Below are 19,486 nucleotides of genomic sequence, written 5' to 3' on the forward strand. Positions count from 1 at the left end.
CAGGGACTGTTATAAATGCGACGCATTTTGCCACGACAAACTCATGTGCAGTACACAGAAAGTTCGACGTTTGTTTTCTGCATGCGGCGCTGCTTGGAGTTGGTTTCATTTACAGCAACAATGGTTAATGCCACATGAGTTGAGAGGGCTTGCCAAGAGCCACCCCGGTTCAACGTGCTACGCATTTTGTTTTTTTTTTATAGACGTACCGCGCCTTATCACTTGCGAGCGATGAGTAAAACCGGGATGACCAGATAGAATACCACCAGCCCACACAGTTTTTCAGCATCACCGCCAGTAACCCGATCGTCGCACTGATAATACAGCCTACAAAAGTCCGAACCACGCAGTTCTCTCCCTAAGCGCTGATAATCGTTAGGACAGAAAGTTTCAGCAAGTTCGCTTTATTTCCTCTCTCCACGTTCCATGGCGTCCGGTGATTTTTCAGCACGCTCGGAGCTGCTTGCGTTGAGATGAAGACAGCCCTGCGGCATTAGCGGAGTGATCTCTTAGATGTCGCTGTCTTAATTACACATTACACAACAGTGCACGTATCTAAGTTTGCTTGGTTAAAATGGTGGTTGTAAAGTTGTAGCCGTCTTCGCAGTAACCGTACAATGTATAGGAGAAGGAGTCAAATACTACTCTAAAGCACCATTTTATCTGCGGTTCCTCAGACCCGTTTGAAAGTGGATTTTCTTAACTATTCCTTCCATGCCCGCTCGCTCTTTGTCTTGTTCGCACACATGTACCCACGCACACACACATACACAATAGGAAACGAATGCCCTTCCTATGAGCTAACCCCAATGCGGGAATAAGCCTGTCTTAAGAGCAGCCGTGTATTTATATCATCAGCCTGACTACACCCACTGCAGGGCAAAGGCCTCTCCCATGTCTCTCCAATTAACCCTGTCCTTTGTCAGTTGCCGCCACTGTATCCCCGGAAACTTCTTAATCTCATCCGCCCACCTAACTTTCTGCCGTCCCCTGCTACGTTTGCTTTCTCTTGGAATCCACTTTGTTACCCTTAAGGACCAGCGGTTATCTTGCCTTCGCATTACATGCCCTCCTCAAGCCCATTTCTTCCTCTTGATTTCAACTAAGATGTCATTAACCCGCGTTTGTTCCCTCACCCACTCCGCCCTCTTCCGATCTCTTAACGTTACACCTATCATTTTCCTTTCCATAGCTCGCTGCGTTGTTCTTAACTTCAGCTGAACCCTCTTTGTTAGCCTCCACGTTTCTGCCCCATAGGTGAGTACCGGTAGGATACAGCTGTTGTATACTTTTCTCTTCAGGGATATTGGTAAGTATTTATATGTATGTATGTATTTATATATCGCTCTTGAAATTGGGACCGGCGAAAGTGACATGCTGTAAAAGCAAGAATCGGTTGTATGAGCGACAAGCTACTGCACTGGGCCGAAGTCCGGCTTGATTGGGTTGGCTGTATTTTATGATTCGAAATGATGATCGACGGTCAAAGACGCATAGAATAGACAAGACCACTGGCTGTGAACTTTAACTTTTCGCGCTGTTCGACCACACAAGCTTTCAGAGGTGACCCGAGTGAAAAGGTGATAAAATTAAGCATAATATCTACAACAACAAGAACACTTGCCCAGAACCTTGCTTCTTTCGAACGAAAGCAAATAGCCTGCACAGCATTTTCTAAAGGCACAGTCATCGAAACACAGTGAACTCCCAACGAGAATTTATTGTTTTGTTTTACCCTCATGCTAACTCTTTCATGTACTATGCTGATAAGTGTGAACAATTACCGCATCGCTCTAAAACGGTCTTTTCTGTAATAATGCCCCATAGGTGACGGAGTTACTCCGTAAATAGATAACGTGCCGCTCGCCATTTTTGGTTTCAATGCAACACACCGCCAGGAGGGAACTATGTCAATATAGAGAGATTGCTGCTAGGAGTCAAGCGTTTAAACTTCCAAAAAAGGTGTCCTCTCAGACATTACGGTATCGAAGATATCTTTGCTCATGTAAAAAAAAAAAGCAACTCCGTCGAGCCGGATTCGAACCAGCGACCTATGGATGTCCGCAATGAGGGAGCCTCTACAGTCCACCGCTCTACCAACTGAGCTATCGACGGAACGGTCTCTGGAAAACACCTGGCTTGAATGGACCGCGGCGATAGAGGCTGGGTGACCTACATTAGCGGCCGGCGGGTGTGTCTCGCGCTGCGCTCGGAAACTGGTTCAGTACACCTATGCCGGCTACCCTCCCTCCCCCCCCTTCACCCCTTCACCACTTCACCACTTCACCCCTTCACCCCTTCACCCCTTCACCCCTTCACCACTTCACCACTTCACCCCTTCACCCCTTCACCCCTTCACCCCTTCACCCCTTCACCCCTTCACCCCTTCACCCCTTCACCCCTTCACCCCTTCACCCCTTCACCACTTCACCACTTCACCACTTCACCACTTCACCACTTCACCACTTCACCACTTCACCACTTCACCCCTTCACCCCTTCACCGCCGCAATCGCCAACGACAGCGCTTTCAAGCAGCCTGTCTTCACCTACTGTGAATGTGTTAGCCGCAACCAAGTATTCGGTCGACTACACTGCTAACTTATGTAAGGAAAATTTTTGCAGGAAAGAAAATTTTTAAGAAATTAAAGTGTATAGGGTTGCGAACGAAGCACTGAAGATGTCTGGCATCGCGATCTCAAGCCATTTCACGAAACGTAATATTTCCACTGAGATGGAGTGCAGATTTGGGAAGCACTTAGTCAAAAATGATGCCGGATGTCGGTATACCACAGGCCCCACGGTCATGTGTGAATTTTGCTCATGTCTCACAATACGCGATTAAAATCTTGGCCTAACACCTCGCTGAATTTCCCTCTGCTGAACCCTAAAGAAACAAATATACGAAAGAGAGAACAGACTTAAGCGAGTGCTTTTTTTTCCTTCACTGAGCCGTAAACAAACAAATATAAGAAAGAAATTACGGACTCAAGCGCATGTTCGGAAAGTTGTCAGAAGTAATGCAAAAGCGCAATTGCGAATGCTTTTCCCAGCGAGGTTATGGACGACAGGCCCACAGTTGAAAAAGGCCGCTTGAAAACGCTTCGATACTGGGTATACTTGTGCTGCTACCAGGCAGTTCGCCATAGAATCCTTAATACAAACTCTCAGATTCGTTGACGACAGACAAGGACATGAAAAGAAGGCCAGGAGAGCGCATCTAGTAAATTTTGAACACAGCTATGAAACTAAGCAGAAATTGCATGCCCGTAACAGAAAGTGGCGGATGTGTTACCTGTTTCAAAGTTAAACCCATTTGGGTATCCCATGATTAACTCATCATCATCATCAGCCTGACTACGCCAACTGTAGGGCAGAGGACTCTCCCATGTCTCTCCAATTAACCCTGTCCTTTGCCATCTGCGGCCACCGTATCGCCGCAAACTTCTTAATCTCATCCGGCCACCTAACTTTCTACAGCCCCCTGCTACACTTGCCTTCTCTTGGAATCCACTCCGTTACCCTTAAGAGCCACCGGTTATCTTGCCTTCGCATTACATATGCCCTGCCCAAGTCCATTTCCTCCTCTTGATTTCGACTAGGATGTCATTAACCGGCGTTTGTTCCCTCATCCACTCTGCCCACTTCCGGTCTCTTAACGTTACACCTATCATTTTTCTTCCCATAGCTCGCTGTGTTGTCCTTAACTTAAGCTGAACTCTCAATAGCAATAACTCAACAACAAGAACTCAATAACAAAAATTGACTGCAGATCCTGATATGAAATCTGCATACGCAGTTATTCAATTGCACGAGGACTAGGCGAACTAGCTCGCTAAGCGCATATGTTGTGCAACCGCACGCGTATGCTGAAGAATGAAAAAAAAAAGTGAGACAAGCAAATCCGCCCGGGGGAGGCGAAGCGTGATTTTGATCCGAAAGGGAGATTGCGGGTTGCTGCCAGCCTTAAGGATCCGCCCTCTTGTACTCTCGCGCTCCGTTACTCCCGTCGTTTTCCGGCTGCCTTCGGCAATGCCCTAGATTTGGTGTACGACTCTCCGTCTTTATAAAGGCGATCCTTTACTGCGTTCTCTCGTTGGGGGTGTAGCTCAGATGGTAGAGCGCTCGCTTAGCATGCGAGAGGTACTGGGATCGATACCCAGCACCTCCACACTTTTTTTGTTTTTAAATGATATTCATATTTTCACGACGAAGAACTGCGGCAAGAACACCCTTGTTACAATTAACTTCCCTGCTTTCACTGTTCAGTCCGACTTGACGCCGCATTTTGTCGAGCAGCGCTAATGTCATTCCCCCTGCCGTAAGCCTACAAAACGTCCCTTAAGTGATACTTTTAAATTTCCATACACGGCGCATTGTGCGAGGCTGAATTATATGCACGCTTAAGATCACACTGAATATATGGATATAAGCTACATTAAAGAGGGCGATGGAGTATCTTTTCTTGCTAGTGCGTTCCATAAGCTTTTCATCAATATAATGGCTCAGTTATACTGGCTATAATGGCTCAACGATGGCCGCAGCTGCCTCAGGACCCGGTTAACTGGAGGGATGTGAAAGAGGCTGTTTTCCTGCCGTAGTCGTCGTTGAGATGGTGACGATGATGATGAACACAACGGCGACGAGAAAACTTGCTAAGTGCTTGTAGGGTCGTTGAAGGCTGCACCTAAGCCAAGAACTATACGGTGCTCGGTGACAGGCACCTATGCTATTAGTCCTAAATTGGCCACCAAATGGACCGCTCCCCTTGATCGGCACTCATTGGCTGGGGACCCAATTTCTAAAGTGACGGCTCGCGGCTACAGCTGAGGGTTCTTCCCTATTTCGTTAACCTGGCTTTATTTGCACTTGCGATTGCATCAGTAATTGTTACGCACAAGTGAATATACCGGGTGTTTTAGCGAACACTTTCAAAGTTTAAATAGTAGTTTTTGGGGTAAACATATGGCTTTTGCGGCATAATGTTATCATGTGATGTCGGACACCAGAACACCGGTGAATCATCGTAGTTGGTTAACTAACTTTTAATAGTTAACTTTTCAACCTAATCAACCAAAACGCCTTTTCGCGTTTAGTTTGATAGCCGCACATGGATGTGTTAGTACCAAGTGCTTAACTACTGTAGAAGACTGTACTGGGGAGGATTTGTGAATAGGATACTCGGATGGAATTTGAGCTTGACGCAGCTCCACAGGTCCGGATAAGCAGCAAAATGTGACCGATAGCCACGGAGTAAAAAGAGAAAAAAAAAATGGAGGTGCTGGGTATCGATCCCAGTACCTCTCGCATGCTAAGCGAGCGCTCTACCATCTGAGCTACACCCCCGACGAAAGAACGCTTAAACAGAGCGGTGTGTGAAGAGTGCTGGAGACGGCGGTTAGAACTGGGGCAAAAGATGTCAAGCGAAACAGTCGATTGAGCCGGTTGTTGCAAGGAACCTGCCTCGAATTTAAAAGCAGTTTTGTCCTTCAGGCGCAGAAGGCAACGCCATTGTTTCTAAACGCATCTAGACTCAGTGAATTGCCAACTTGTCTGAACGCATTGAGGGAGCTCGACCATGAAAGCTTATAGCCTCATCTGGCAATGTGTGTTGGGAGGGAAAATGGTAATAGTTTATTGGGGGTTTAACGTCCCGAAGCAACTCAGGCTATGAGGAATGCCGTAGTGAAGGGCTGCGGAAATTTCTACCACCTGGGGTTCTTAAACGTGCGCTGACATCGCACAGCCCACGGGCCTCTAGAATTTCGCCTTCATCGAAATTCGGCCGCCGCGGCCGGGATCGAACCCGCGTCTTTCGGGTCAGCAGCCGAACGCCATAACCACTGAGCCACCGCGGCGGCTTGAAAATGGTAATAGTCGCCGAATGTGGAAGAGGACTTAAAGTAGCAAGTTTAAATCTAAAATCACTAAGTAGCCTTCGGCGAAATTAAGCCTCGCATACTTTCCCTTTTCCATCAACTGGCACCGCCGGGACTGCAAGCAAAAGCTTTGGCAACTAACCCCCAAACTCTGAAAGCTTCCTTACCTCCGTAAGGAAGCCTTCACTGCAGTGAGGCCCCCTCATGTCAATCTGAAAGCTTTCGTACTGAGGAGCCCTAAGTAAGGTCGTCCTTGGTGCATCCTCAGAGTTAAGGCAGCCACTAGCTGCCTTCATGCGTCCTTTCGTCGCTTTTGGTCCTAGAGGAGCACTTCACCTCACTACTGCCACAGGTGACCTGCGACACTCGCGCGGGCGGCGAGACGCGACGCAAGGACGCGAGCCCGGCGTGAGCGAAAGTTGAGCAGGCGGGAAAAAAAATGGTAACGTGGACTGACCGCTGCGCGGGCGAAATTACGAACGCTGACAACATGCTTTCACTAACATCGCATGCGGAGCACTGATGCACCAGATAAAATACTACAAGATGACATCCCCCGACGCTATCCTCAGCACCCCTTACACAGTAAGCAGAAAGGTGTAAAATGGGAGTAGACCGACAACTTACTCCCTTTTTATTCTCATATAGGCGTATTCATGTGTACAGAGTAAAAGCTAGAGGGACAGCCGACTACGTGCTTTGTTCTCGAAATGCATTTCATACACGGGCGGCCACAACACGGGCTTCCAGCCAGACGTACACAGGTCAACTGAGAACAAGTGCGGGGGTGCAATGCATGTTTTATGCGAAGCATATTACTCGCACAACCAAGCTCTTCCTTGCTGCGCCGCGCACGGCCGCGTAGCTACCACTTGACCTTCATCGGCGCACCACGTGATATGACGTCACAACAGCTGTGAAAGTTGGGGCCTCGTGCGCTCGCTTGCGGACGCGCAGCCTCCGCCGGCGGCCTACCTCCCGCTCCTACCGCTAGGAGATACTGACGTCACGCAAAAGGTGACGCACTCGTTGAGTCAGTTGAGCAGCGAGATGTCGGCCAGGGAGAGGGCGGCTCGCCAGACCGCAAAACTATGCTTCGCATCCTAGGCTTAACCATAAGCTAAGCCAGGGCATTTTTTTCTAATAGCGCAGACGACGGAATATTTGCCGCATAAGTTCCAGGTGTTAGAGCTTTTAGTCCTACGCGCTATCTTTTTTCCGGCCGTTTCGAAAAGCGGTCTCCCGTGTTTTCACACGTCTGCGCGCTTCTTTCAAGTTCACCACATTCTGCCCAACCGTCAACAAATGAACTAAAGCAAATTGTGCGTTATTGGGATCATAAAAGAATAGTACAGAGAGCAAAACGCTTCTCTAGAACACGTTTCGGCGTGTTTCGGGCTGAACGCCGCGATATCTAGTGAAAACATTTGGTTTAAAACGGTCTGGATGCAAGCATGTGCAGGTAAACTCATAGGATTTCATCGTCATTTTTTGCCTTCCTGGACACACCTGCTCTGGGAGCTGCGGAACACAGAGTTCCGTCGTTCTATACATGCGTTTTGCCCTCTGTACGTTCCCGTAAGGGTGGCAGCAAAACTACCCGCGCCGAAACACGGCAGGGAGCGCAATCGCTAACTGCACAGTTTCTTACATTGAACGACGGGGCCGGCGTGCTCTTTCTGAACTGCTTGCAATCCACCGTATAGCGCGTATAGTTCGAAACAGAAACCCTTTTTTTTTGTTACCTCGCCAATGTCACAAACTGTAAAAAAAAAAAAGAACGTCGCGTCCCCGTTCAAGAGTGAATGCGAAACCACTTCGTCACAGCAGCCGGCAGTCCGTATCTAACTGCGCCATTCGTGACGCTGGCCGGCGCTCAGCGAAACTGCTTGAAATGCAGCGTAATTTGGCAAAAACTAAACGTATCTCACCTTTCCACTCTAAGAAACAGCAGGAATGCCGCGAACCGCGCCATAATAGCCGACAGGCCACGAATCGTGCGCGCCTCTTTACGAACTGCGTAATACAAGGCACCGGCCGGCGGCGTCAGTGTAAACTGCTTGAAAGGCAGAGTAGTGGGGCTAAAAAACGTTTCTCACCTTGCATTCCTCAGAAACCGCTTGGGATCCGCGTCGAAGTCCAAAAGAAACGCAATAAATTGAGTCTGCGAGCCAACAAAGACGCCACGAGCTCACCGTCACATCCGCGCAGACGACCACATCATGGCTTCGTCCTGTGTCGTCTGCCCCGTCGCCGTTCGCCCGCGTCAACCCCGCGCGAGCGCGCATGCGCGATCCAACTCTGGTGGCGCCACTATAAGGCAAGCGGAAGAACTAATTTGTTACGCAGTTCCTGGGGGCAGATTTCGAAGAGGTGTCCGCGATTTAAAAATTTCTTTCACTATGACTCAACTTTGGTAAGAATGGCGACAATTGCTCCGTCTAAAGGTGGGTTCAGACGAGCGGATCGGATCGCGGATGGTCCGCGCGCGTCAGCGCGGTTATCGTGACGCGTGACCAAGCTCCGGGAGACGGTCCGGACGTCGAGCATTCACACGAACGCAGCGGACAATCCGCGCGTCCTCTCGCCCACGGCGGGCTTGCGCTGTCTGCGTGGCTTCGAAAACTCAGCTGCCGAGAGTTTCAACATGAACGCCGAGAGAAAACGTCGTCTCGCCGCACTGCCTGTAGCCATTGAAGCGTCTGAGGACGAGGAGGAAGCTTTCGTGGCTAAAAACTGTTATGCTGGGCAAAGTCATGGTTGGAAAAAAAGTGCTTGGGCATGCAAGACCTGCTGCACGAGGACCTACTTGAATGCGACCCGAAGAGTACAAACGCTTGCTGCGGCTGAGTCCAGATACCAGATACTGGCTCCCTGAGCGCCTTCTTTCCAAATTCACTCAAATTAGAAGAAACAACAAAGAAAAGCGGGCATTTACGCACACGCTCAAATACACAGTACGTCGCAGTGCAGCATACGCGGAGTGAACAGCGCAGTGAGCGAAACACGAAAAGCAGGACACACAATGCCGCACTCGAGCTGCAAATTCGGTGAAAAGCGCGCCAAAACGAAAGGCGCCAGCACGGAGCAAAGCCGACTTCATTCAGGATAGCTAGCCAGACGAGCGCGCCTAGAAGCAAAAAAGAGCAAAAACACTCCCGGTCCGCGGCGGAGCTCGGTCTGCGCGGACTGAAAAAGGCGCTCGCCTATTTCACTCGGTCCGCGATCCGGGCCAGGAAAAATCTGCGCCGCCCGCTCAAGGTCGCTCAGAGCCGTGACGTTCCCGTCACGTGGCACGCGGAAAGCGCTGACGCGCCCGGACCATCCGCGATCCGGTCCGCTCGTCTGAACCCACCTTTAGCGTGCCTCGTTAGAGGAGATGGCGCCTAACGTTCTTTTTCAGGGAGAAACTGTCGTCTGCATGCAGAACGGCTTGTTTTGTAGAAATCAGAACATTTGTTTTCCGACGGTGTATTGTACGGCCATGAGAACCCCGTGGATGTAGTCGCTTCTGGAGCTTGTGGGACTTTGTTTCTAGAAGCATTACGCGGGTCCTTTACCGAAAAAAAAAGCGAGTCATAAAGCGAAACATATCCTGCCCAACCCTTCTTGGAGTAAAACATAAGATTCATTTTAATGAAGCCCTCGCTTTCTGTGGCTCATAACTGTATACTAGCGCAGGACTCCGCATCGATTGTAATCGATTGTAAAGGTTGTGGATGAATATTGCATCTTTAAAAGGCCCCGCGGAAGCTGCACTTTTACATCTGCGTACTCTATCACTTACTCGACAGTACATGTAGGGACTTCGCCAAGCCCGCATGTCCAAAATTTGGCTCAGCATAGAACTTCGCGCCATCTCTTGGTTGTGCAGGGAAACCTCTTTTGCGAGACTGTGTAGAGCAAGGATCATGTACTGGAAGATACCAGCCTTCTGGAGACCATTTTTTTTTGTGTGCAGGTAGATGCATTAAAATCACCTGTCACTGAGCGCAAAGATGGCTTAAATTCTGCTAGTGCGTACGGTAATACAGCGTGACTTGCTACAACACGAGGATGCACTGAAGATCATGCAATAGATATCTCAACCTGTTGTTGTGAGATCGTACACCGGTACTTGACTCGGTAGCGCACGAAATGCATATAAACTTGCCGAGCGATATCAATCCATTGAGATGAAAATGAGAATCGGCAGTTCATCTAAATGTCTATCGGGAAATAATTTACGCACGTCTAACACTGTTGCAAAGTCTAGAGAGCACAGCGTTCACAGTAGTGTGGCAAAGCATCCCCATTAAAGAAGAAGAAAAAGAGCGGTTACTTTGTGACGCTTATTCAACTGCCAGGACCATTTTTATGGCACAAAAACTTGTCCGTAATTCTAGAGGCACGTGCTTTGCGATCCCAGTGCACGTTAGAGAGAGAGAGAGAGACAGAGAAAACTTTATTGTCAGCAATACGTAGGTGAAGTTCTTGGGTACTTCAGCCGCTCTAGGTGGCCGGCAGTTTGAGGAGATGGCGCCTAACGTTCTTTTTCAGAGAAACTGTCGCCTGCGTGCAGAACGGCTTGTTTTAACGGTTTGTTGAGCGGCAAGCCTGCCACCTTAGGCCACATAATCTGGGACTGCACGGAGGATCCGCCTCCGGCAGATCTAGTCACACCTCCCACGCTTGAAAAATGGGAAGCTGTTCTCGCTAGCCCGGACACGGGCGTTCAGTCCAGGGCCACGGCAAGAGCGCAGGAGGTCGCCGGCAGACTCAGTGCACGTTAAGAACCCAAGGTGATTGAAATTTCCGGAGCCCTTCACTACGGCGTCTCTCATAGCCTGAGTGGCTTTGGGACGTTAAACCCTAATAAACCAAAACAAAACTCGTCTCTACGTATTCTATTCTGGAAGTTCCGAAACAGAACATGCACTTGTGTGATTGTTCTGCTACTTGTGTTATCAACTCTTTCGTCGGAGGTGCAAAGCAGGTTGTGCTGTTTCGGGTCGATACGGACTGATCAGACCAATAAACTGAATGGAATTTACATGTAGATTAACGATAGCTATAATTCACGAGTTTAAATGGTTCAAACGGACTGCTGTATAAGGAACCTGCGCTAACTTTGTCGTGTCCACTGCGGCGCCGTACACATAGCTTAGCAAGAGAAGCAAAACAGTTTTTAGTGGAGTAATTTTCCATCCCACATTCACGCGCTTATTGGCATTAGCGTCGGCGCTCGGTGCTCAGTCGAAGGCACACGTGCCGTAAGTCGGCTATCTGGGCTACGTCGAGAGAAGGTAGGCAATGAACGCTATCAGGCAAGCCCGGGACTCTAATCGTTCACGATGCGCTGTCGCGTTTGCTGCGGCCCAAGCGGCTGGCGTCAGCAGTTTTTAGTCGCCGAATGGAACAATTTCAGGGCTCCCTAGTCAGCACAGGCTCAATATTGGTGAGCAGGTTGACTGCTACAAGCGGCAATTTGGCCGTATGAAATGGAATGAAAGAAAAAATAGTCATGGAAAATAAAGGTACGTTGTAGATATTTAGAGCTTCTGGAGCTCACTGACATAATATGAAATGCTATCGTATCCTTTCGGACCATCATGGATGTGTTATTCTTTAACAAAGCACGCCAAAAACATGGCCCATTCTCAACGTCAGTTATTTCGGAGAGGACCGCTTGTGAAAGAATCACCAGAAAAAAATGTGGCACTGAGAAATGGAGAAAAACATTAAAAGAGCTCAGCTCTGAATTCAGAGATTGTTAGATAACATAGTGCCACGTGAGTCCATGCTAGAGCGATGGAACTCAGATGGTTTCTTGACACTCGCAAAGTGAAAGACGGTGGGAAAAGCCTCAGGGTGCTTGCCAAGCACCCTAGGGAATTGCCCTCCCTCATTCACTTTACGATATGAAACCACGTGATATGGAAGTGATATTTATTTACAAATATTACCAGTCTTGTAGGACCTTCTCACAGGCAGGCATATAAACTACCAAAGAGATTTCCTGAACCATCTATACTTCATGCTCAAGATACGCGATAATCTGCCCATCGCAAAATCAAACGTAAGTCTCCGGTGCATTTCGCGTATGAATTCTTTTCTGAGATGATTATACCGGAGCTAATCCCCAAGTTTTGTTGCTTTTTGGTTATGCAGACAAACTGAGAAAACAGTGCTATTCATAGTGCAGCCCAACAAGCAGCCCTCTTCTGTACCTGTTTATTCAAACTTCGATATCACCACTGTTCACCCAGCGAAACCTCTCAGTGTTCCAAATTCCAAATTAAAACTGCTCGTACGGAATTTCAGTCCGGTAAGATAACGTGAACAGTGCAAGGATCTACGTTTCAACCACCAAAATATGGGGAATTTATTTTCGTGATGAGATGTCGAGTTTATTGACCTACCGGAATCTGCGATTGAAGGCCTTTCATTTAATGATGATGCAGCAGGGTTACTCGACAAAAGCAGCAGAGTGGGAAGCTGGCTATAGCTTCACGATAAGCACAGCATTCCTCTTGTGATAAGTGGCATAGCTGAAAGCTGTCTTCATCTGATATGTTTTATGCCGAGCGAACAAGTAGTGCTGGCACTGCCTTGCTCGTGCTCTCGGATCCATAGTCACCTGTAGTTCAGTTCATAGCGGGTCACTAATGTTTAGAGTAAAAAAGTTCTCCCCATTGTAAAGGTGTTAGAAACTGCAACTATACAAGCACTTTTCGTACTCCACAGGAAGGGTAAGTTTTCCCAAAGAAGTTTGTTTTGGTGTGCCCAGCAGTGCTGTGTCTGGGAAGAATAGGATTGGGATAGTGCCGAACCCTCAGCTTCGAGTGACTGAACTCAACAAACTACACCGCCAGACTTCACTGTGTTGTAGAGGTCATTTTTTTGTTAATTGTTGCTGCGTTGTCGCTTTGCAAAGCACACAAATGAAGTCTTTTTTTTTTTTGCTTTATAATAGAACGTAATTTGCGCGAAGAAAGGTCCGTTGAAGGCCTATCGTTCCAGAAATGCCCGTTGCTTTTTTGTTTGTATTTACTGGAAGCCCTTACGGCGTCCATCCTGGATTCAAGAACCGCAAAGTCGTAGGCGATGCATGCGTAAGAGGAATCTTGCCTAATTAGAAGTGTTGATTGGTTAGAGGACTATGCTGGATATTCCAGCTAACTTCAGCCAGAGTTTAAAAAATATACCGACGCGAGATAGGCGGAGGAACGATTTGGCATCAGAAACTTCGCCGAAAACGCAATACCCGAATTTTTTTTTTCAGTTTTGAACAACATTCAAACATAATTTGACAACTATCGCGTGTTGCGGAAATAAACGCGCCCCGTAAAATGCTTCTTTCAGCTAAACGGGCGCATTGTTCGAGCTCAAATTTCGCATATAAATGGCGTTTGGTCGGCAGAATTGTTTAATACCACGTTTGCTTGGGGTGCTTACCTGATTCGAACAGAATAAGTCGGATACTTTACTTGAATAATGTCAAGTACATTTACGACGAATCTCAGGGGCAGGTAGTTCGAGCCTCTTGACAAGTTAAGCCGGATCACTCTGTTTTGTCGATTCTAGTACTAAACTGCAGAAGTATTAAGAATAAAGTGGACAAGCTACATGGTCTAATTGACATGGCGAGACCTTCCGTTGTGATCGGATGTGAATCATGGCTGGATGGGGATGTTAGCGATAGCGAAGTTTTTCCGAGTAACTATATCAGCTATCGAAAAGATCGAGACAGGCACGGAGGAGGCGTATTTATACTGGTGGACGTCTTAGTTAGTTCTCGTAAGATGGAAATTGATGTTGGGACATGTGAGGCAGTATGGGCTCAAATTAGACTTTTAAATGGTAAATTACTATCAGTTTGCTCGTTTTACAGGCCACCTGGAAATCAGCTTGAACCCATCAGCGACCTAACTGATATGATTGAAACTGTTAAAACTGACTGTTTAGTTGTTGGAGGTGACTTTAACATTCCTGAATTAGACTGGAGCTCAGGATGTCTTCCGTCTAGAGCCAATTCCGCAGTAGGCAAAGAATTGTTAAATCTGTGCAATTCATTCAGTTTATCCCAATTAGTGCTGCAGCCAACCCGTGGCAACAATGTTTTGGATTTATTATTCACTAACCAACCATCGGCAGCTTGTTCTACCCTTGTAGTGCCCGGTATCAGTGATCACAGTTGTGTTTTAGCGGAAATGAACTTTCAGTATGTTAAACTTGAAGACTGTGGCAATCGGCGCATTTACAGTTACCGAAAGGCAAATTTCCCCGAGATAGCCTGGGCACTTGAATCCTATGTCGATGTGTACGAAACATTGTCTGATTCACTCAGCGTTGATGAGCTGTGGCGCACACTGACAGCCAAACTTTTTGATTTGCGTGAGCAGCATGTGCCGTCATGGGTGATGACGAAACGTCGCAGCAAAAGCAAGCCATGGTTCACAAAAGCGCTGCGCAGAGTCGTTGAAAAGAGGCAACAACTATATGCGCGCTTCAAAAGAAATCCGTCGGAAGATAACATGGATCAGTTAAAAAAGATTACAAAGGATATGAATGCTTCGGTCAAAGAGGCTAAATTTACCTACTTTCAGTCTTTCGACATGCGTATCCAGGATCGCCCTAAAGAATTTTGGCAGTACATAAAAAAAACAGAAAGGATGAATTGTCTATCCCGCCACTCGATCACAACGGAAGTATCGTTCATGATAATCTGGAGAAAGCCAAGTGCTTTAACACGTTTTTCAGCTCAGTTTTTTCTGCTGAGGACAGCAATAGCCCTGCCGATTTTCGCCTTGCCTTGAACTGTACGGAACCCATGGAGAACATTGAATTTGATCAGCGAGGAATTGTGTCGCTCTTAGAACGCTTAAAAGATAACAGTGCCACCGGTCCGGACGGCTTACCCACGATCCTGCTCTCTTCTTGCGCTTTTGCGTTGTCAAGGTACCTTCAAATTCTTTTCACAAAGTCATTACAGGAAGGCTCCTTGCCTGATGAATGGAGGCTTGCTAATGTTGTACCTATACATAAATCGGGACCTAGGAATGTTGTTTCAAATTATCGACCAGTGTCCTTGACCAGTGTATTATGCAAAGTTTTAGAGCATGTGTTTTATACTAGTATTATGAATCATCTTAGTATACATTCATTATTAAATACTAATCAACATGGCTTTCGCAGTGGTTACTCGTGTGTCACCCAGCTTACCGAATTTGTACATGACCTGTCAAGTGCTTTAGATAAGGGATATTCTGTTGACTGTATTTTTCTAGATTTTAAGAAGGCCTTTGACGTTGTATCACATTCCTTATTAATACAAAAATTATACTGGTACAACATAAATGAGAACGTTATTAGGTGGATAAAGGAATATTTGAGCGTTAGGCGTCAATGTGTTGTTGTCAACGGGAAACAATCGCATGAGGTGGCTGTAACATCAGGGGTGCCTCAGGGATCCGTCTTGGGCCCATTACTGTTCATAATTTACATGAATGACATCTTTTCAGGTATTTCTTCATACATGCGTCTTTTTGCGGACGATTGTGTATTGTATAGAATTATTAACGATCAAAGTGACTGCGATGCATTACAACAGGATTTGTGTAAAGTGGCCCAGTGGTGTGAGAACTGGAGAATGCATATTAACTTACAAAAATCTGTACATATGTGTTTCACTAAAAAGAAGGTTCCCCATATTTTCACTTATAACATAAATAATAGCAGACTGCTTTCAGTGTTGGAATTTAAATATCTTGGTGTATATTTAACAAGTTCAATGTCTTGGCATCGTCACGTGCATTTCGTTACTGCCAAAGCCTGTCGTGTTTTAGGTTTCCTGCGACGTAACGCTAAACTTTTCCCTTTAAAGACTAAAGAACTGCTGTATAATACAAACGTTAGAAGCATACTTGAGTATGCTTGCACAGTCTGGGATCCGAAAACCTTGCTTGACGTTCAAAAGCTAGAAAGAGTTCAGAATTTGGCCGTTCGTTTTGTTTTCAATAACTATGGGCGATATTTTAGTGTAACGAGCGCGAAAAAATCTTTGGGTTGGGACTCACTTCAAAAACGTAGGAAAGTACTGCGTTTAAAATTATTTCATAATATATTTCATTCTAGAACTGGAATAGACAGAACCAAATATATAGCCAACCCTGATTACGTGTCTTTACGTAGAGATCATTCACTTAAAGTTAAAGAATACAGGTGCCGGACTGACCTTTTTAAAATGTCTTTTTTCCCCAAAACGGTTTCGGAATGGAACAAGCTGCCTGAGGAAGTAGTGTCCATATTATCAAATGATTCATTTTCTTCCATGCTGTGACATTTTTTTGTGTATAATAATTCCGTGTTCTTTCTATCTCATTGTTATCTTTTTTTTGTAACCACCTGCACGCGGTGGCATTTGTGTACTTTTTCTTCTACCCCCCCACTGTAATGCCAGCCAATGGCGCTGTGGGTATGATGATAAATAAATAAATAAATAAATAAATAGATATTCACATCGTCTGCGGCGACGACGAAGGAAATTAAGCTGCTCTGTCAGCTATCGCACCCGTGGCGCCATCTCGTTTGTTGGTAGTGAAGAATCAGCAAAGAAGGGGGATTCAGGGGGTTTGAAGACGCTCTTTCAACTGTTTTTTAATGGTCAAAAAAAAACTTAACTTGCTGAAAACTTAGTTTGGCCAAGTTAAGTGTTTTGTGACAATATGACAATATGCCATATTGTCATATTGTCACAAAATGGCAATGACAATATGTCATTTGCGCAGCTATCACGTCTTGTATGACGTGTGCCACGAGGTGCGCTTGTCGATTTCTGAAATGTCGAACACAGAAAAAGTACTCTCAGCGCTGAGAAAAAAAGCAGTGCACTCGATAACTTGTCTATATATTGCGTCGTTGGCCAATTGCTCTTGGTGGAAAAAAAAGAGCGCGAGAAAAGAAATTTATTTTTAGCGACACAGTTGTAGGAAAACAGCTCTTCTGTTGTGTGTTGCTTCACCTGTGCCGCTAGAAAGAAAATTTCTGTTGTCGCGCTGTACCTGTTCATCATGTATCGAGAAGCGTGCTTTAATTTTGATTTTGAATCCCTACAAATGCGACTGTGTGCAGTAGGCAACGAAAGCTTACGGTAAGCAGAAAAACATTTCTCGCAATCAAGAAAACTAGTCCAATTAAAGGACTAGGCAACATGCGTGCTCCTTCCGCTGCAACACCGCCAGCTGACTGGGTACGAAGCAGCTGAACTACACCGAAGACAAACAGAATGTTCCTATCATTAATTTCTGTTTTCACATTTTCACAAAAGGCTTGTGCTAGACCTATGTTAAAATACTGGCATTACAGACGTCATATTTCCACGCGAACCTGACGATCAATGTGAGAAAAATCAATTTCCTCATTGCTTTGAGGCACAGCCTTAGACGGAAAGGTGCGCTCTGCAGATCATGCAGGTAAGTGCGGAGAATACGTTTCAGTCCTTGTCTTCGTAGAAAACTAGGCTTTTTCTTGGCATGCGCGATCGGGAAATCTTTGAGGGCACCTGTCTGTTCAGACAGCCTTGAACACTAAAAATAACATGCACCAGTACTGCCACCCAAATAAAGTGTTCTTCGGAGTAGCCTCTATTTGCGTACCTTGCATTTTTACCTCTCACAGACAAGAAATTTTTAAATAACAATGCAAGAGTGTAGGCATGTTCTTTATAAGAACGAATAGACGGCATTTTCTTCGCTCATGATGTAGTAATCTGCTCTGCGGATTCATTTTTTTTTTTCAGGAACTGGTACAGCCCTAGAAGGTCCGGATATTGCACTTACAAACTTTCACGTGCTCTGTGGAGCTCTGACACATGTCCTTTCCAAGCAAACTAGACGTGTTGTTTACGAAATGCCTCAAGACATACCGTCTTTCATCGGTGCGTACTCCTAACCCCAAGTTTACGTTGAAGGACACCGTCACCAGCACACCGCGGATAGAGACTGAGCTCTACGCTAGATACAGCCGGCTCCAGGCCGCTTACAACAGCAAGGTGTTGGATGTCTTTCAAACGACCTTCAGGATACCACCGGACGACTCACGACAGTACCTAGACGTTGGATGTGGCACGGGAGATTTCACGCGTCAAAGCCTGCTACCTCGGTGCCTGCCTTGTCTCAGGATGGTCGGCATCGACAGTTCTCCAGAGATGATCGCCCATGCCCGCCGGCAGTCGCCTCAATGCAACCTGGTTTTCCGTGGACTTGACATATGTGGCGACGTCACTGCGTTTCTCTCCGAATTCGGCCAGTTTGACAGAGTGTACTCTTTTTTTGCCTTCACTGGTTGGCGGATCAGGCAAAAGGTTTGAAGAACATTGCCAGGATTCTGAAGCAATCTGGAGAGTGTTTAATCGTTAGCTGCGCATCACATCAGTGTACTCCTGTTTGGGCGCAGTTAGCCTAGATGGACCGGTGGACTAAGTACTCGGAGGTATGTTTTAACCGACGGATTGATGATTCCACATTTCAGTTGTTCACCTAAGATGCTCAAGTGGAAGTATAAGCAAGGAGAGGAAGCCCTTAGTCAATCGGCCAACATTATAGACGAGGACTTATCATTGCCTTCTCGACTAAGACGAAAGACAAGTCTAGTTTAGTTTATTTTATTGCGGTTTAACGTCCCAAAGGAACTCTGGCTATGAGAGACGCCATAGTGGAGGGCTCCGGAAATTTCGACCATCTGGTGTTATTTAACGTGCGCTGACATTGCACAGTACACGGGCCTCTAGAATTTCCCCTCCGTCGAAATTCGACCACCGCGGACGAGATCGAACCCGCGACTTTCGGGTCAGTAGCCGAGTGCCATAACCCCTGAGCCACCGCAGCGGCACAAGTCCTCTTGTGGAAATGTTCACCGGAATATGGTTTGTTTGCGTCCGTATTTGATGTTTATTTTTGGTTTTTCGGTACTACTGTCACTTCGCTAAACTTGCAGTGTAAAAGAAGATAGCTTTAGTTTTTGTTTAATTTTTTCTTTAGCATAGCCTAATGAAGAACTCCCGCTTGAGCGTGTCACTTGTTATACAAGAGATGATTTTGTGCTCGCCTTTTTTCCAGCAACTCAAAAAGTTCGTTCCTCAGACAGAGGGGATGAGTGACAGTGAGATGATATTTAGCATGTCAGAGTGGCTTGCCGATGCCGGGCTCATGCCAAGCACTTTGGAGTGTTCTCGATCTTCAGCCTTCGACAACGGAACACTGGAGGACAACATAAGTAAGTACAAGTCTTGCTATCCGAAGCCTTTTAACTGCATTGGAGCGGAGGAAATATGAGACCATGCTTCTCTGCCTTCTGTGCTTTTGTGCAGTGGTGCTGCAGTCTGGACCTCGAGCTTTATCTCTACGATCACTGCCGCTACTTGTGCCTTCACTAAACCATTGTCATCAGTCACTATTATCTGTCGCTCAAGAATCCTTACCAAGTTGCTAGTCGAAAAAAGAAAATCTCCTGTTGTCACAACTGATTTTCCTGCAGTATTTTGGGACCTCAAAGCAAAAATTTTTGCTGTAACAACAGGATTTTCTGTAGTATAGAGCCGTCTCCTGTCGTAACGACGGAGGCAGTTCT

At 46.5% G+C, this 19,486-nt stretch overlaps 3 non-coding genes across 3 annotated transcripts; 1 reads left to right on the forward strand and 2 right to left on the reverse strand.

Annotated features, from left to right (window-relative positions):
- Window positions 1–2,023: 2,023 nt before the first annotated feature.
- Window positions 2,024–2,115, reverse strand: TRNAY-GUA (transfer RNA tyrosine (anticodon GUA)). The gene is given in 2 exon segments: window positions 2,024–2,059; window positions 2,079–2,115. It is a non-coding gene; the product is annotated as a tRNA-Tyr (tRNA).
- A 1,982-nt stretch (window positions 2,116–4,097) lies between these two features.
- TRNAA-AGC (transfer RNA alanine (anticodon AGC)) lies at window positions 4,098–4,170 on the forward strand. Its single transcript has one exon. It is a non-coding gene; the product is annotated as a tRNA-Ala (tRNA).
- A 1,102-nt stretch (window positions 4,171–5,272) lies between these two features.
- On the reverse strand, window positions 5,273–5,345 carry TRNAA-AGC (transfer RNA alanine (anticodon AGC)). Its single transcript has one exon. It is a non-coding gene; the product is annotated as a tRNA-Ala (tRNA).
- Between the last annotated feature and the right edge of the window lie 14,141 nt (window positions 5,346–19,486).

The sequence above is a fragment of the Amblyomma mixtum genome, chromosome 9 (genome assembly GCF_055824585.1).
Source record: "Amblyomma mixtum isolate Tamu chromosome 9, ASM5582458v1, whole genome shotgun sequence".
NCBI classification, from domain to species: domain Eukaryota; kingdom Metazoa; phylum Arthropoda; class Arachnida; order Ixodida; family Ixodidae; genus Amblyomma; species Amblyomma mixtum.